Below are 17,701 nucleotides of genomic sequence, written 5' to 3'. Positions count from 1 at the left end.
TTATCTTATTTTTATTAATGATGATAATATATACTTATATATTTTATAATATGTACATATAGTTACTTTCATGGTGTAATAGGAATCACTTATCTTTGAACGTTGATAAATAATGTAAATTTATGCACTTTTATTTAATAAAAAATCCAATTAATTATAATTATTCTATTTCCGCTTCAAATATTGAGCTTGTATCTCAATTTAAGGATTTAGGCATTATTTTTGACTCTAAATTAAATTTTTCCCCACACACTGAAATGATAAAGAATAAGGCTATGCGTAACTTGGGTTTTATTAAGCGCACCTGTGGCTCATTCATAGATCCTATTCCCTTGAAAATTCTATATTGCTCCCTTGTTCGTTCCCATCTAGAATACTGCCCTCTTATTTGGATAAATAATACCTCAAAACAAAATTCTTCTCCAGAATCTGTTCAAAATAATTTTCTACGTTTCATTTCCTTTAAATTTAATATATACAGGCCTCCCCATGGTTCTTATAATAACGTATTACATTTTCTATATCTTTTACCACTTAATGAACGTCGAATACTTCTACTTTCCAAATTTCTTAATAAATTATTATTAGGCGTTATTGATTGTCCGGAATTGTTATCATTGATTAATTTAAAAATAAATAACCTTAATACCAGAGATCCGAAATCATTTTACCCTCAATTTTCAAATAAAAATTATATTTTAAATTCCCCCGCTAATCTCCTCATGGTAGCTGGTAACACTTACCCCTTTGATTTTATATAACTTATTGTCCATTATCTTTATTATACACCTTATCGCACTTTATAGTTTTCTTATTATATTCATTTAAATACTATTAGTTTTATGTTTAATTTTTGTTATAATGTTTTTTTTTTGTTTACTAATTTGTTAATATCTTATATTCTTATGTGCATATATTTGAAATTGTAGTAGGACTTACGTCCGTATATTTGAATAAATAAATAAATAAATAAATATAACTTATAGTGGTATTGTTATTATACTAATAAAATTTTTTTTATTTATCTATGGTTTTTAATCAATAATATGTTTGATTATCTGTTCTAAGATCTAGACTCTAGTTAGATATAACCAAAGTTCGGAACTTGTTGCATTTAAAATTATTGAAATATGCAGTCAAAATCATCAAAATATACTTAAAAATATGCAGCTAATTTTTTATTTTGTTTTTGAAAACGCAAATTGCTCAGGTATGCACTTTTCCTAAAATATGACGAAATGTACAAATTTAAACTTAGTATTTAATTTTGCCATTTCGTAAACCAAATTTCTAAGACTACAAAAAAAACATGCAAATGCAAGAAGTCCCGAACCCTTGTTATAACGTAATTTAATGATCAATTACAATTTTACAATTAATTGATCTACAACGTTAATAGTTATAAAAATAATATTTTTATTTAATTGTAATAATATTTTACCTTGTTGTAGTGATCCGCAAATTTAAAAATAACGATCTACAAACAAATATTACATTCATTTTATCACTTATTTCTTAATTCAGATAATTTCAATACATTTTTGAAATATTTTTATTTTACCTACTCATCCACATAGAGGATATACTAGTCCTAGTATATACTTAAGTTTCCGACTAAATTTTTTAAACTAGACAGATAGACAATATACACTTCGTCATCCGAGGGAACAACTGTTTGATAATTATTTATGCTTATATGAGACTTTTTATATCGTAAATCGTAATCATTTACCGATAATCAGTTATTAGTAAATTTAAAGTAATTTATAATTTTATATCCAACCGTAAATATGAAGCTACAAACTAAACGTATGTACAAAATCACCAACCACGCCTAATACAATATGGTAAATCACTTGCTACACAAATACCATTTTTCATAATATTAGTAATATTACATAATTGTAGCCGTTGAATAATTAAGTCAATAAAGCCACCAATAAATAACGCATAGCTATAGTAAGTATCTGTAATTATGTAATTGACAATAATTACTAATTGTGACTTGTGAGACATAATAATATCCACTGCAGAACATTTGAACATATAAAATACGTTATTATATTTTAATCTTTTATACACATATATTTCTAATAAAGTTATCTATATACTATATTGTTTTTCCAGCACTTTTATATTCAAAAATTGTTTGAATAACTAGGTAGTCAATAGTCATGCTAAAAAATAAAAATAAACCTATTATTATGATTTAATTTCAATATTATTTTATATTTGATACATACTTAACAGTTATCATAATATAATTAACGATAGTTCTACAAATTCTTTAGTTATCAAAGGAATTACCAGGAGTTGAAGCTGTTGGAGTTGAAACAACCTAAACGCAGTAGGTGATAAATCAACTTATTAAGTCGTATCTAATTAATTTTCATCTGAATATATAATTAAAAAAAAAATAACAACTAGATAGGTAATATAAACCTACTTAGGTACTATTTAAAAAAAATTGTTTAATACCTAATAGTTATAAGATTATATTAATATACGGTTTCCCTGCAGCGTCAAAGAGTGGAACAGCACAACGTCATGACGCCGCGTCCAGACGCTTACTATGTCGGATGTCCAGACCAGTAGTTGACGCTAGACACCGCGTATGGACGCTGTATGGAAACCGTGTACCTTTAGAACCAACATATAAATATATAATTTGAGATTTTCAAATTTAAAAATCTTAATATTGCTTCATAATGGCTAAAATGCTAAATAAACTCTCCACATCAACAGAAGTGATAGGTGCATATTTCATACACGATACACCCATACACGTGAATTCTTTTAGATTGTATTATATTTCTAAATTGTTTTTTGGAGTTTTACTTAATAGTATATCCCTTATCGACATTGCGGCGTTAAATCCTGGGGTTTTTTTTTACAATAGGTTTTGTAATTTAGAATTGGTTAAAACTCCAATTTCTTTAGGAAATTCTACAATAATACAGATTACGTATATTTATTTATAAAATATTTAATTATTCTAAAATATTTGAATATATTTAAAATAAAATTAGCATCAGCTTATTCAAAATTAAATGAAACGTAGGTACACATAATATGTTAAAAACTCTCCGATATTAAAATGATATAAAAAATATTTATTTAAATTAAAATCCGTTCTCTATTGATTATATATTATTAATTATTATATAATATAATAATATAAACGATCAATGCCGTGTCTAACGGGTGGCAAAGGGGGCAACTGCCTCCGACGTCATTTTCATATTATGTTAAGAACAGTGTCAACTATTTTTAGTATACCAATAATTGAATAATTGAATAATCTATTTGCAATAGTCTAGATCTTCAATTACGGAAAAGAATATATCCATATGGGATAATATACCCAGAAATATCCTTCATTGGATAACTAATATAGTAATTAAATCATGTATAAATGGGTATTCTTGTCGTATATGCTATTCCATATGTTTTTTATATTAAATTAAAAAAGCAATACGTATAGGTATATAGTATATTATAAATATCTATACAAATATTTACTATAAAATATTTATTATGATTTGATGTCTCATATAAAACATTCAAATGAGTTGTCTTTATAATTGTTCCACCATCATTCTGCTAAGAAATATGAGTATCAATTTGAATAAGTCAATTTTTCTTTAAAAATGTATAAAAGTATTTACCTCTGACTGAATAATTCTATTTAAATTTTTGGCAAGAAATTAACATATTTAATAGAAACTTTGATTAAGATTAAGTTTATTATCGTAGCCAGTGTCGACTAGATAGGAATGACTCAGTATATCCGTGGTAGACAACAAGTGTATGGTAGACCACATACTACAAAAATACCTATAAATGTATAATAATATGTATGTATAATACTTTGCATCAATATACAGACATTCAGTGTCTTGTCATCATGTAAATCCCAACATTTCAACATAGTGCAATATCCCTATGCAACACTAATATTGTAATATATAACTAATCTTATTAGTCTTGTAAATTGATTATAATCTATATTCTTATGATATTTATCAGTATTGAATGTGTTTGATAATGATTTAGGTTTATCTAATACGCCTAAGTATTTTAGTCTATTATGAATTGCTGATCCATCCAAAAGCGAATTTTGTTCTTTGATTGTTTCATCAAGTGTTAGTTTTATTAGTCTGACATAATTGTCGCATCGTTCCTAAAATAATAATAAAAAAACAAAAAAAATTATTCATTATAGTATTAAATTATCAAGTACCTAAGCATTAAATATTAAACTACAACAATGGCATTACAATAATATATAATGCAATATGCAATTAAATTTAAAATCATTATACTCATTAAATTAAAACATTCAACAGCTCAGAAATAATCAAATAAAATAACCCACAACATTTTTATGAGTGTTGTGATTTACGTAATATTAATTTAATCAACTCAGTTTTCGTTAATCTCAAATAAAATAATAATTAGTTCGTTCAAACTTTTATAATATATTACTTAAATGTATAAAATTAAATACAAAATAGTTAGCAGTTTTGAGAAAAAAAAGCATATTGATTATAATAAATATGAATATATTATAAACGTATATCGTATATCGTATATCGTCTATATATTATATATATATATTTTTCATTGATAATAAAACTTTGATGTACTATAACTACTTGTATATAATATGGTAAAATGTATTACCCTTAAACATCGCATTCTATCGATTTTCTCGGCCATCATACTGAAATTTCTCTGAGCTCCATCCATTTAGAAATGCGAAATATTTATTAACTATCTTCAGTATGAACAGTACCAGTACTAAAACATTTTAATTAAAACATATTTATCGTAATTAATAATGTAATATTCATAGTTCATAAATGTTTTAGTCAAAATTTAGACAAGCTATACAATTAAAAGAACACTTCAATATGATTTGTAATATAAAAACTTGTATATAGCCATTATATAGGTCCCAATTTAATATATTAAAAATTACAGAATACATTTGATACCAAATATGAAAAAAGAAACTAAACAAAATATTAAAGCTATCAAAGTTAAAAAAGAAAAAACGTTTAGTTTGTTAACTATAAAGGTAAGTGTACCTATTACACTACAGATAAATAAATCTATGAATTATTATGAATAGGAAATATGATAATTATGCCTATCTATAATATGAGTAATAAACTCAAGCCTATGAAGAATAAATTTATTAAAGAATATACATGAATTTTAATTATTAATTACATAAAATTGTCTGTTTTTAATAATTTCAATAAAATAGTCAAATTCATTGCATATATTGTTTCGTAGATTTATAAAATACATGGCTAATTTATTACCAACAAAAGTAACTACAATATAAATATAATTAAATTAAATTAATAATTAGATACATTTTAGTAATTTACAATAATATGAAGAATATGGGAATAGTATAAAGATTTATATTTATAAATAAGATATGTACAGATTATTTGGATAGACAGTCTTACTTGTTTTATTTACAAACCTTTAAAGTTCTAACAGACAAAATTCGTAAAAATCACTAATATTTGCAAAAAAATTTTGTAGTTGAAAATTATTCATTAAGTTAAAAATGTATAACGAAATTCCTTATAAGTTAACACAGAAACCTAAAAATAACAAAACCACTAGAAGAATTACACTCGTAGAATTAATTTTTTACAAGTGTTTGAAATACAAATTTAGTTGAAACTGCAGGATTATTCGAACGTAAAATATTTTATGAAACAATGTGAGTTATTTTGTTGTACTTAATTCAAAAATATTAATCGTAGAAATTGAAAAAAATCCAAATTGCTACTTATGTATTATGTATTATTATTTTTTTTAAATGCAATTAAATTTTCAAAATATTTAAGGTAGTTTTAGTTAAAATATCAAAATTGTATAGTGACTGTGTAAATGTCAATGGTTTTTAATAACTAATTATTTTATTATACAATTTATATACTATGCACCTATTTAGTATTTATACTATTCCACATAGTACATTACATTCGACATTCGTATTGTCTTCTATGTTAATAACTGCAATTATTCGTTGTACAGTATTATAGTAATTAATAATACAATATATAAAAAATGAAAATATTTTGTCAAAAATTAATTTAAGTTTAGTCTATGGTACTAATAGAAAAATAAATTACTTAATGTACATTAGTACTTAATATATAAACATAATAATAAGGTATTAAAAAATAACCATAAAAATAGGTTGACATATAAACTTCCCTACTCAGAATCATATTATATAATGATTTATCATTATTGAATCAAAATGTAGCAACTAGCAAGGTAATAATTATAGTTACACAAAAACTGTTATAAACAATGAACAATAGTTCTATAAAAATAGGTATTCAAATAATTTGCGATAACAAGAATAGGTATAATCAAGATTAATAATTCAAGTAAATATGGAAATGTAAAAAAAAAACTGATGGCCCATGAACTATGAAGCTAAAGTTGTAAATTTATAATAATACTAAAACCAGGGAAGTCGCTCTGCTTTATAGTAGCTAGTAGGTGTCAAGTATTCTTATTCTTCACCTAAATAGGTCACTGTTATAAAATGCGTTAAATCTGAGCTCAATGATAATAACATCGCTACCTACCAAAAACGTTTCTAAACAGAGATTTTGTCAGCCAATATTTCTACATATATTAATTAATTATATTTTTATATTGCTATTGATATATATTTTTTATACTAGTTTATATTACTACGTTATTCAAGGCCGTAACTGAAAAAAAAATTCGGTAAGGGGGTCTAACATTTTTTCTATTACAATTATAGTCAATAAACTACTCATCATATTTCAATTTCACCATACAAATGTTTCTATTTTTAAAAATTTCTGGAGTTCTATAGAATAGACCTCCAGTTACGGCCTTGTCATTATTCATAATTGAAAAATATGAATTTAGTTAATTTAGTACAAATTTAAACTTAAAATATGAAATATAAATATAATTGTGATTACACACATTTTAGTTCCAGTTTGAGTTTTTGTAATTTTTTTAATACAAAATGTTTGTAGTTTATACATTTTTATTTGAACTTCAAATGTATATAACAAAAAATTGTGAGTATGTATTTTAATATTTTTATACAGATTTAATGATGACTTATGTAGGGTTTTGTAATACATTTTCAAGAATTTTTACCAATAAAATAATTTTTCAACATTATTTCAAAAAAATTTCAAATGTTTTTAAATAATAAGAGAAAAAATTATTTTATGCGTGGGAAATAAAAACATATGTACGGTTGGTAAAAATGTACAACGAAATAATTTATAAATTTTCAAGATTTTGTCAACATTCACTTTAATCGTTTCTAAGAAAGTGTTGTAACTATGCATATAAATTCTTGTTTTCCCAATAATTTGGAAAATTATATACATATAACAAGAATTTATTATTTTCGACCTTCCAATGTATTAACTAGACGTAATTTCCTACTAGAAATTACTTCAAAGTTTCAAAGTTAAATATTTAAACTCTTTTACTGTTTTAATAGATGACAGACAAAAAAAACACATAATTATTGTAAAACCAATACCAAAATTCCGCTCCGCACAAAATATAAAAATTAATGATATCGAAATGGTATTTATATTTATCTCGACTTAGATAATAGTTTAAAAATATTTATGTTTTAAGTTTTATAAATGAAAAACTATAAAAATATAATTCTATTATTAAAATTAATACAACTATGTATAGTATGTTGGAATGTTGGATTTATTAATTTAGATATTCATTTGTAGTTGTTACTTGTTTATTTTCTATAAACTTCTACAGGCATATATAAAAGGTTCACTGAAATTTCTATAATCACGTCAAATTATACCCTCGTCATGCCAAAAGTATAAAATTAATAATTAGTTTAACACTTTTCCCTAAATAAATTTGGCAATTAATATAATATTTTTGCTTAATTAAAAAAAAAATATATTTTTAATTTGTATGTGCTCACTTAATACCATTTGAAAAACTAGACATTTTAATTCGTAATTTATGGATATTTTTAAAAACCGTACAAACAATTAATATTTCTTCGAATTAAATTTAAAAAGCGGATGTTTTGATTGAACCGATAGTTAATTATTAAGTTTATATAAGTAGTAATAATGTATTATATTATATTTATTAAACAAAAAATGGACTGTGATTTTTATAAATAGACAATTGTAGAATAGTTTAGTAGAGTAGAAAGTTATATACAAATAAAATATTTTAACTTAAATAAATAAATATTTTTATAAAATAACTATTTCAAATTCCATTGGATATTAATTTTTTATAACAATAAAAATGAAGACTAAAAATATTTATGTAAAATTTAAACCTTAAAATGTTGTGAAATGAGATATTAAGAAAAAACGTGTGCAATTTCTAATAAATGGTTGCAATTTATAGCCTTAGTTAGATGGCTTTATTACATATACAATATTTGAGTTGACCAGTTAAAAAACTGGTAAATCTCAAAAAAAAACAATAATATAGATAACACCCACTCATTTTTATATTAGAATTAAGTAAAGAATATTTAAACATCAATACATCATAATATTATTGGACACTATACGTTTTAAGTTTTAACGTTTATTATTAAAAAAAATTATAAAAATGAAATACAAATTATTTTTAAAAACTATATTAAGAATTAAGATGTACTAATTTTATTGTATTCTTTGAATTTAATATTTCAAAGGTTACATCTATATCAGTTATATCTAGTATTAATATTATAATATTTGTAAATAAATCAAAAAAATCGAGGTAAACCTGATTCGGTACATTAGTAGTTAGTACACATATTATTATGGTACAAAAATGAATACAAATATTGACCTTTAAAATATTTTGAATATTCGTTGATTAAGAAGACATTTTATAAAATATATTTTAGTAAATCTAAATAATTAATAAATAAAAACACTAGCTTAAAAGTTAAAATAACTTTAAATAAACTTTAAAAAGTTTTAAAAAAATCAAAATCAAATATCGAGTACTTTATTTTACTTACGTAGTACATTTAATTTATTAGCTTTGTAAAACTAGGCTAATAAAAAAAAACCAACGTCTACAAAACTCGAACTTTTTCTATCAGCTTAAATCTTGCACTGTGTCCACAATCCACATACGTATAAAATGTATATAATTGTACATATTCATAGTATAGTACTACCTACAGTCTACATATACATAGTCATATGCAATATTCGAACATGATTTTCGAAGTGCAAGGGTGGGAGGCTAAAATATATTTATTTTGTAGGCCCAATGTTTTCTATTCAAATATTTTGGTATGATTAGAATAGTGTTTAGGGGGAAACAGCTACCCCAAGTCCTCCTTAGTTACGCCGGTGAATTATTAACGATACCTATTATAATGTATATAAATAGGGACAAGGATAAAATTACAAACATTTCATAAGTAGGTATAAAAGTGACTGTTGTTTAGTCGATATCAAAAGTATTGTGTCATATAAAAGTATAGGATACCATATCGATATAATACGACAGAAAATTAAAATAAAATCAGTTTATCCAATGTTTAACCGTCGCCGTTTACGCACTATAAATATTATACTCGTAAATTATAATAACATAATTTATTTACTGATTAGTAAAATAGTAAGTAATAATTAATATAATGTTCAATAATATAATATAATATAATATGGTTCAACGCAATAGACAAACGCTAAACGCATAATTTCGTCAACATAGGCCAGACCATATTTATGTATATGACTACTAATATACAACTATAAATTATAATTATAATTTATAATCTACTCTGAATTCTGATGATGATAATATGTAGCGTGCTACAGCCTGCAGACACTCGGGCCGGCGATCAATATTGTAACGATTCGTAATACATTTCAACGGCACGCGGCCGACGAATAACTAATGGTATTTTGTCATCAAATACTGTTGTTTATAGATTCGTGGAGAGAAATACTTATTATTTAAGACTAAGCGTTTTGAGTATAGTATAATATTATATTATATTATATATTTATTATTTAAGTATGTTTTAAATGCGAACGTACAACAGCTTACCTATATATCCAGTGGTTTAAGTAGATTAAGTAGAGTATATACTAAGAATTTCAATACTTATTTTTTTAAGTTTCAGTTTTCAACCCTTCTCTTGTTTTTTCTAAAATGAAAATTTTTGAAAAATCAAAGTAATTGAATATTATTGTAACGTAAACAATATCACAAAATATATAATGGTGGTAGGATACTATATTTACCCGCTTACGAGTAATTTTAAAAATTAGACGAAATAGCGTCACGTGGATAAACACTAGCGGGTTATTAGATAAGATGTAAAATTTTTAATTATTATTTTTTATGTTGGATTAAATGAGTTTTTCTTTCAATTTTGTTTTTACCTTTGCATTTAATTTTTTTGAATAATCATATACCATTGTAGTAATTTATTATGTACATTAAATGTTGATTGATGGTCCAAGAAAACTTAAAGTGGCCTTCTGAAAATATTAATTGGTGATCCCTGTTCTATAATATCTGTAAGATTCGCTTATACGTGGACGCGTGATGGTGCATTAGTGCGTTGTGCAAAATCCTTTATCGACTAGTATGCACACAACGTACCTACTATAGCTGCGATCAACTGATGTTTGATTGGCGCCACATTTATAATGTCAATATTATAATACTACTGCTGCTCAGTACTGTGGGAGGCGGGTCCTTAAATACGTTTCGTTGTGGTCCAGTAGCCGAGAGGATTATGAACACGGTGGAAGCTGCGGTGTCTTAATGTTAGGTAATATCATACACAGATATATCTTATTATATGAGTATTGTTTTCTGGCGTAGAGTGTATATAGGGTCTCGCGTCCGCGTAATTATTGAAATTGCGTATTTTATTATTATTGTTGAAACCGATATGTCGAACCGAAACGGTTGTTTGTAAACCGCGACGGATGACTATTATATTTGTAGGGCTGCCGCCACCGACGTCCTAGCTCCATCAAAACTTCATCGTATTATTATGACATAACGGCAATCGTACGGATAAATATGATTAAAATATTATTTTATTTGGATGGTACGCGGACAATATAGCATGGCAAGACATGCGCGATATATCGGTATAAAGGTATGTTTTATTAAACGCGATGCGATATCTTCGTATACGTAAATCGGACGCTGCGTTAATAAAATATAATAAATGAAATGTCGATGTTGGACACCGGGACACGCGTACGCGCGGAAAACCACTGTCGAACTACTAATGCGATCGCGATCGTGTGCTCGGATTTTTAACGGCGGCCGTGGCGGTACACCGTGTCAACCGGTACGGTTTCGGCGCACATCATAAATATATATATATATATATATTATTATGTTATAAGCTCGAAAACGACCTGTCGACTATACAGCACAGTTGACGACGACCAAAACGATCGTATTATTGTTATTATATTATTATACAGTACGCGAACATGATATTATGTGTACATATATACACACCTATACTTATGATGTGAATAAACATAAACGGTATATACGTATAATGACGCCCCCTCCCCCCACCCCACTGTCGCGGCTGCCGAAAGTTCACCTTGGCACGAGTTTCAGATTCCCGCGAAACGAAAAAAACGGGAAAAAAACGTGGAAATAATAATACACACTCACACTCACTCACACACACACACACATATATCTAAAATACTTATACAGTTATACACCGCCTATACCAAGGTACTGGTTAGGGGTGTGTATAGTGGTAGCAGTAGCTGTGCACTCCATTGCTCGCGAAACGCGCGTATACCCATATCGTTATGGCCGGGGCGGGGAGGGATGGTAGGCGTGCGTATATATACGACTCGCGGACACGCCACCCGGTCGTTGTCGGGCTGGTCGCGTCGTCGGAGCGCACGTAAACGTGAAAAACTTTTTGTGCATCGTCATTTTATATATATCATCGCCATTGTCATTATTATCGTGTGTCGTGTGTGTGTGTGTGTGTGTGTGTGTATATATATATGCGTAAGCGTTTATAATATACTACAATGTGGGTTAGACACCCTGCGCGCCCTCGACGTATTCGCGGATTTTTATTATCGTGTTTATATCGTGTGCGGTTATTATTATTATTATTATTATATATCCTCTTTTTACATGTCATTGGCGTGTTTTCGAAATGTTCGGCCGCGGCATATATACCTATGTATTATATACCTACGGCGCGTCGTAATTTTTATTTATTTTTTTTTGAATTCAAACGCGTATTATGTGTTTATGCGCATAGGTATATATATATATATATTTTATTTTTCGCAAAGCTCCGTGACTGTCACCGAATGGGGGGGGCCCCGTGCACGGAGGATGGCGTGGCGCTGCTGCAGAGGGCCTGCAGTATTTATGTACACACGACGAGGCCTTATTATTATCGTATTTATTGCGTAGCCTCGTTTCGTGCGACTTTTCGTGTCCGCGGGGCGGTGTACGAGAGTGCAGGTCAAGTCCTGTTGTTGCTGTGAATAGAGTGATGGGTGTATATACACGGTGAACAAGTATTATCACGTATAATCCGCGAATAAGTCTGATGTTCGATATTCGGTATTGCCGAATGCCGATATATTGATGTTATGACCCGCAGTGGGCACCTAAAGTAAAAGACAATATTATTATAAAAAGAAAAAATGCACGTATTCAGTGATATGGTGCTGGAGAAATACGGAGAAAATCAATTGGACGTAAATGCAGACAAACTAAACAGTGTTGGATCTAATAAAAGAAAAAGAAATTTGCCAAACCATATAAGTAAGACAAAGGCATATGGTAATAGGTCATGTGATGATATGTCCTACTACTGCCTCAGCTGAGACAAAGTGAAACTCCGTATACAGCATCAGTGTCGTGTCACTGAGACGTGCTAATTTCGAATAAAGGCAAACCGGTTACACATAGGTTACCTAGGTTATTTTTGTGACTTAAATCTGTCAATTAATTGTTTGTTTTGTCATTTTAGTTAAGCTATATGATCTCTTTTTAACGTATCTATGATTTAATGACTGGGTCCGTACAATTTATTATAGTGCTGAAAATGTATTAATAATGTATTATACTACATCTCCACATTTAACATTGTTGTTGCCTGTTGGTTCTCTGAAAGATCACCTCGAAGACAACTAAAACAGTTGCAAAATTCTATTGAAAATAGTGGAGGTTAACGTATCTCTTCTTCTTTTATCTCTTTAATTCAATTCATCTCAGAATATGTTATAATATTTATTAAAATACTTGCTTTCTAATTATATACTTCAAACCATTAGTTAATTACCTATTTTATTCACAGTCATAAAAGCAAGTTCTCCTAATTTTCATGTTAGTATCTTTAGTATAATTATTATTTGAACAGTCATCGTGATTTTATACTTGTTTTCAAATTGCCTGGCTAAAGTTAAAAAAGCAACCATATACTTTCGTGTTTGATCGAAAATACAATTGAAAAAGCATACACTGCTTTATAAAAATCAGTTTTTTGTATAAAATAGATTTAGAACAGGAATGGCAATCCGTGCACACGCGCACCTAAGATTTACACGCAAAAAAATGTTCAGAACACGAGAAAAATTAAAATACTTATTACTTATTAGGTATATTATTTTATTTTTAATAATAAATATAATAAGATCCTTTTTATTACCGCTGACGTCTTCCAGAAAATTATATTGTAGGTTCGTTTATTTTCGTCATTTTTTTTTTTTTATTAAACTTCTTTCTCCTTAGTCAACTTGATAATTACAATAAATTAATTTAAATTAATAGGTACATTATATTTTCTTATTCATATATATATATATATATAATATAATAATTAATAATTGTTTCTATAATTAAATGACACGCAGGAAAAAAAATAGTTAATTTTTGGCACGTAACGTTAGAAAAAATTGTCATCCGTAATTTAGAATATAAATTATATTTATGAAACTGTTAAAATATTACTACTGAAAAACGAATGTTTAATACAATTAATATAAAAATTATTACCGTTAAAGTATCAAAATTCAAGTGAAGAAGTTTGTGTTGGACATGATTGTTGTTAAGCCATAGATATTCTTTCAATTTATTAATTAATTTTTTTTTAATTAATGTTATTATTATATTTTGTTTACGATTATGTACTGTTGATCTTATAGTTTCAATTGCGTAAAAAACCAATGTGGATTATTTAATACGAAAATTAAGTACCTATATAACATAAGGTTATCTACTATATATTTACCTTACATAACTACCTTTTTTCATTGCATATTTTTTCTCTTACTTTACATTTTTTGGTTGTAACTTTTGTACTTTCATTTTGATATTTCAGATTTCTATATTATGCATAGTTACATGTATTCAAACGTAATCATAATTTTCTGATAATATGTATTTAATGCATTTTATTATATGATCCCATGTAGTTATATATGCTATCTATCACAATAAATATAGGATTATAGGAACCTATTATAACTATATTAGCATAGAATAAATACATTATAAATTATAATGTATTATATTAACAACGCCCCTCCCGGCAAAATAAGCGGTGTGAACACGCTATTTTTAAATTTTAAATTTATCATCGGCTTTTTACTGCTAGAAAAATATTTTTTCACTCTGAGCCTTCAATGAATTATAAAGAAATTTTTTAAAGAAATTTGAATAAATTATATAATTTGAATTCTTACTCCTATTTTAAATTGTTGTTTTTTATACTTGTATAATATGTATATTGAATATAATTAATAATTAATTTTATTATTTTAATTAAAACGATTAAATTTAAGTCATACAATATTTATGTGATCCTAGTTTTATGATATGGTTTGATATAGATAAGGTTTTATAAGTTTTATTTAAATAATGTTATTGTTGTGTTCTTTTTTTTAGGCTTTTGTGTTTTTGATTGTGATATGTTTAGCATGGATAATTATTTTTCATGTCGCCATGTGTGTGATAATTCCTTAAAATATTCTCCGGTAAATGAATAATGCTGTATTATAATAAAGGTATATTAGGTACTTAATATTTTCCAAACAAATATTTTTCTAACTAAATCATTTTCCTACGTTCATTTAAAAATATTGTATTTTATTTTCATACACTATTTACCAACGTTGTAGCTATTATTATCCTTTGCGCTATCTATGAAAGTTATACTTGAACTACATAAATTAATTATATATTCACCTTGAGAGCAAGTTAAACTTCTGTATGAGACATTGAAAGTTTATACATATTAGGCATATACTATTGTCTATTACCGTGCCAGATGAAAATATAGTGTTTTTTACAAAATCGCGAAAATTGTAAAACTAATTTTTGTAGTTAAAATTTTTAATTTTTAAAACTAAGGCTTGGAAATTAAATATTAGATCCCCTCATACCTTTTTTACGACAGTCAACAATTTGAAAATCCAAATGTAAAATTCAAAAAATTAGATGTTTAATATACAATCTAATACATACAATCGGTTGTTTAAATTCTACTATGATGTTTTATTAAAATATTCAAATGTAAGACACAGGTAACAAGTACAAGATACTTTTAATATTAATTTACATTTGTATTTGTTAAAATATTCCCTTTTATTTTTCTAATTATACTACCCAGTAATTTTAGTATATTCATTAAATCATACATCATTATTCATTATTAATAGTTAAGGACAAAAATCATAAAAAATGTTTACAATAGTTTAATATTAAAGTATATATTACAATTTACAACGTAATACAGCAGCAACAACTTTTAGATTTTAGGTGAAGTGATGAATGTATTAAAATTAAATTTTACAAAAATGTTTTCTTTTTTGTATCTATCATCACCTTTTAGAACAGTAAAAATGCTTCAATCTTCTTTAATCTTTTCTGATAAAAAACTAAAAAGTGAATCTAGTTAGTACTTTGAGGAATGAAGTATACTTTTTATAATTAAGAAAACAAAAATAAACAATAATTGGGATTTTTACACAAATCCAGTAACATTATAGTATAATTCTCAAGATAATTTAATTTGGAAATTTGTTTATAAGTCAAAAGACATTAAACTATTAATACTTAAATTGTTGAGACGTGAATAAATAATATTTATTGTAACAGATATTTGTATGAAAAAAAAAATAAATTAATAATTAATGAACTAAAAAAAAAAATACTTACAGATACCTATAAAAATTAAAATACGATTTAATATTAAAAAAAAAAACCAACGGCACGTAGTGTTCCCAAGCGGTCACCCATCCAAGTACTAACTACGCCCGACGTTGCTTAACTTCAGTGATCGGACGAGAACTGGTGTATTCAACGTGGTATGGTCGTTGGCGAAAGCCAAGGATTGTCCAAAGTGGATGTAGATACAGGCTCTTATAATAGATATAATGCCATAATATAATTGATTAGTTACGTCTTAGGTTTAGTAATAAAAAAAACGCTTGTCAAGTTAGAGATTGACTTGTAAAGTTGTAAACTTTCTTGATTTTCAATTTTTAGAAATTTATTAATTGTATCATTGATTATAAATACTAGTATCATGTTTTAGTTTTTTTTATTATTTTCAGAACTACCTAAATATGAAAATGAATGATACATTTTTTTCATTAAATTTTTAAATATTATCATCAAACAAATAATTTTTTATATATAATTACATGTTCAACATTAATACCTACCAATAATATAATAGGTAGGTACCTATGGAATTCGCAATTTTTTGGTTCCTGATTTTCCTAATTTGGTTAAAAAAAAGGTACTAGAGAATTGTAACACATTAGGTAAAAATAAGACTTTTCTTAAGTGTTTTTAATCTTGTTATATTGATTATGATAGATATTATTTAATCTGATTTTAGTCTTCAGTAGTTCACTATAACATTTTTAAATTTTTTTAAATTATAATTGGATTTAGTGTAAAAAGGACACTAATATATTATACATTATTAAATTAACTATAGTCTATATTATATAGGTACCTACATATTTGGCTCCATAAAAATATTATTCTTACGGCCTGAATTTGAATTAAAAATGTAATATTTTTTAGGCAATGCTTTTCAAGTAGCAAATCCCTTTTCATACTTAAGAGAATCGAAAACAAAACTTTTATTTTACATTTTTAACAGTTTTGAAGTTAATAACAATTTTTTCTTTTCTTTTACTAATTATTAGCTTACTTTAGTAATTTTTAGATTATATTTATATATTATATACCTACATATTTTATAGATAAAATGTAATTGATAATTCAAAATGTTAGGTCAAGAAACTTTGTTCTACAAATTTATCATTTATTGATCATTTTATTTATGACTATATTATTGTACAATGTATCACTTGCAATCTAACAGGTAAAATAGATTAACATGAAAATATAGAATTTAGCATAAAATTAATTATGAATTTATTTGGTATGCTTAGAATAAATAAATCAATTTCAAAAGTGATGTTTTCATCAGTCAACAATCAAAATCATCACCAAAGAATCTATTAAAAATTGCAATAAAATAACAAAATTAAAATGTAAAAAAAGTTTTTAACTATTTTTTACAGCGTATTTTGATATTTTTAAGGGAATATAAATCTTGGCCCTAACTATTACATATTCTTAAAATAACATTTCAACATTCATCAAA

The 17,701-nt window shown here is 26.1% G+C and overlaps 1 long non-coding RNA gene and 1 other non-coding gene across 2 annotated transcripts; both read right to left on the bottom strand.

Annotated features, from left to right (window-relative positions):
- Positions 1–2,667: 2,667 nt before the first annotated feature.
- On the bottom strand, positions 2,668–11,284 carry LOC132924063 (uncharacterized). Its single transcript, XR_009661290.1, has 3 exons — positions 10,660–11,284; positions 4,687–4,803; positions 2,668–4,183 (listed from the first exon to the last, which is right to left on the bottom strand). It is a non-coding gene; the product is annotated as an uncharacterized LOC132924063 (long non-coding RNA).
- Positions 11,285–16,277: 4,993 nt separating this feature from the next.
- On the bottom strand, positions 16,278–16,396 carry LOC132928091 (5S ribosomal RNA). The gene has a single exon (XR_009661968.1). It is a non-coding gene; the product is annotated as a 5S ribosomal RNA (ribosomal RNA).
- Positions 16,397–17,701: the final 1,305 nt, after the last annotated feature.

Source organism: Rhopalosiphum padi, chromosome 3, assembly GCF_020882245.1.
Source record: "Rhopalosiphum padi isolate XX-2018 chromosome 3, ASM2088224v1, whole genome shotgun sequence".
In the NCBI taxonomy this organism is placed as follows: Eukaryota; Metazoa; Arthropoda; class Insecta; order Hemiptera; family Aphididae; genus Rhopalosiphum; species Rhopalosiphum padi.
This window is presented reverse-complemented; position numbering and strand designations above follow the sequence as displayed.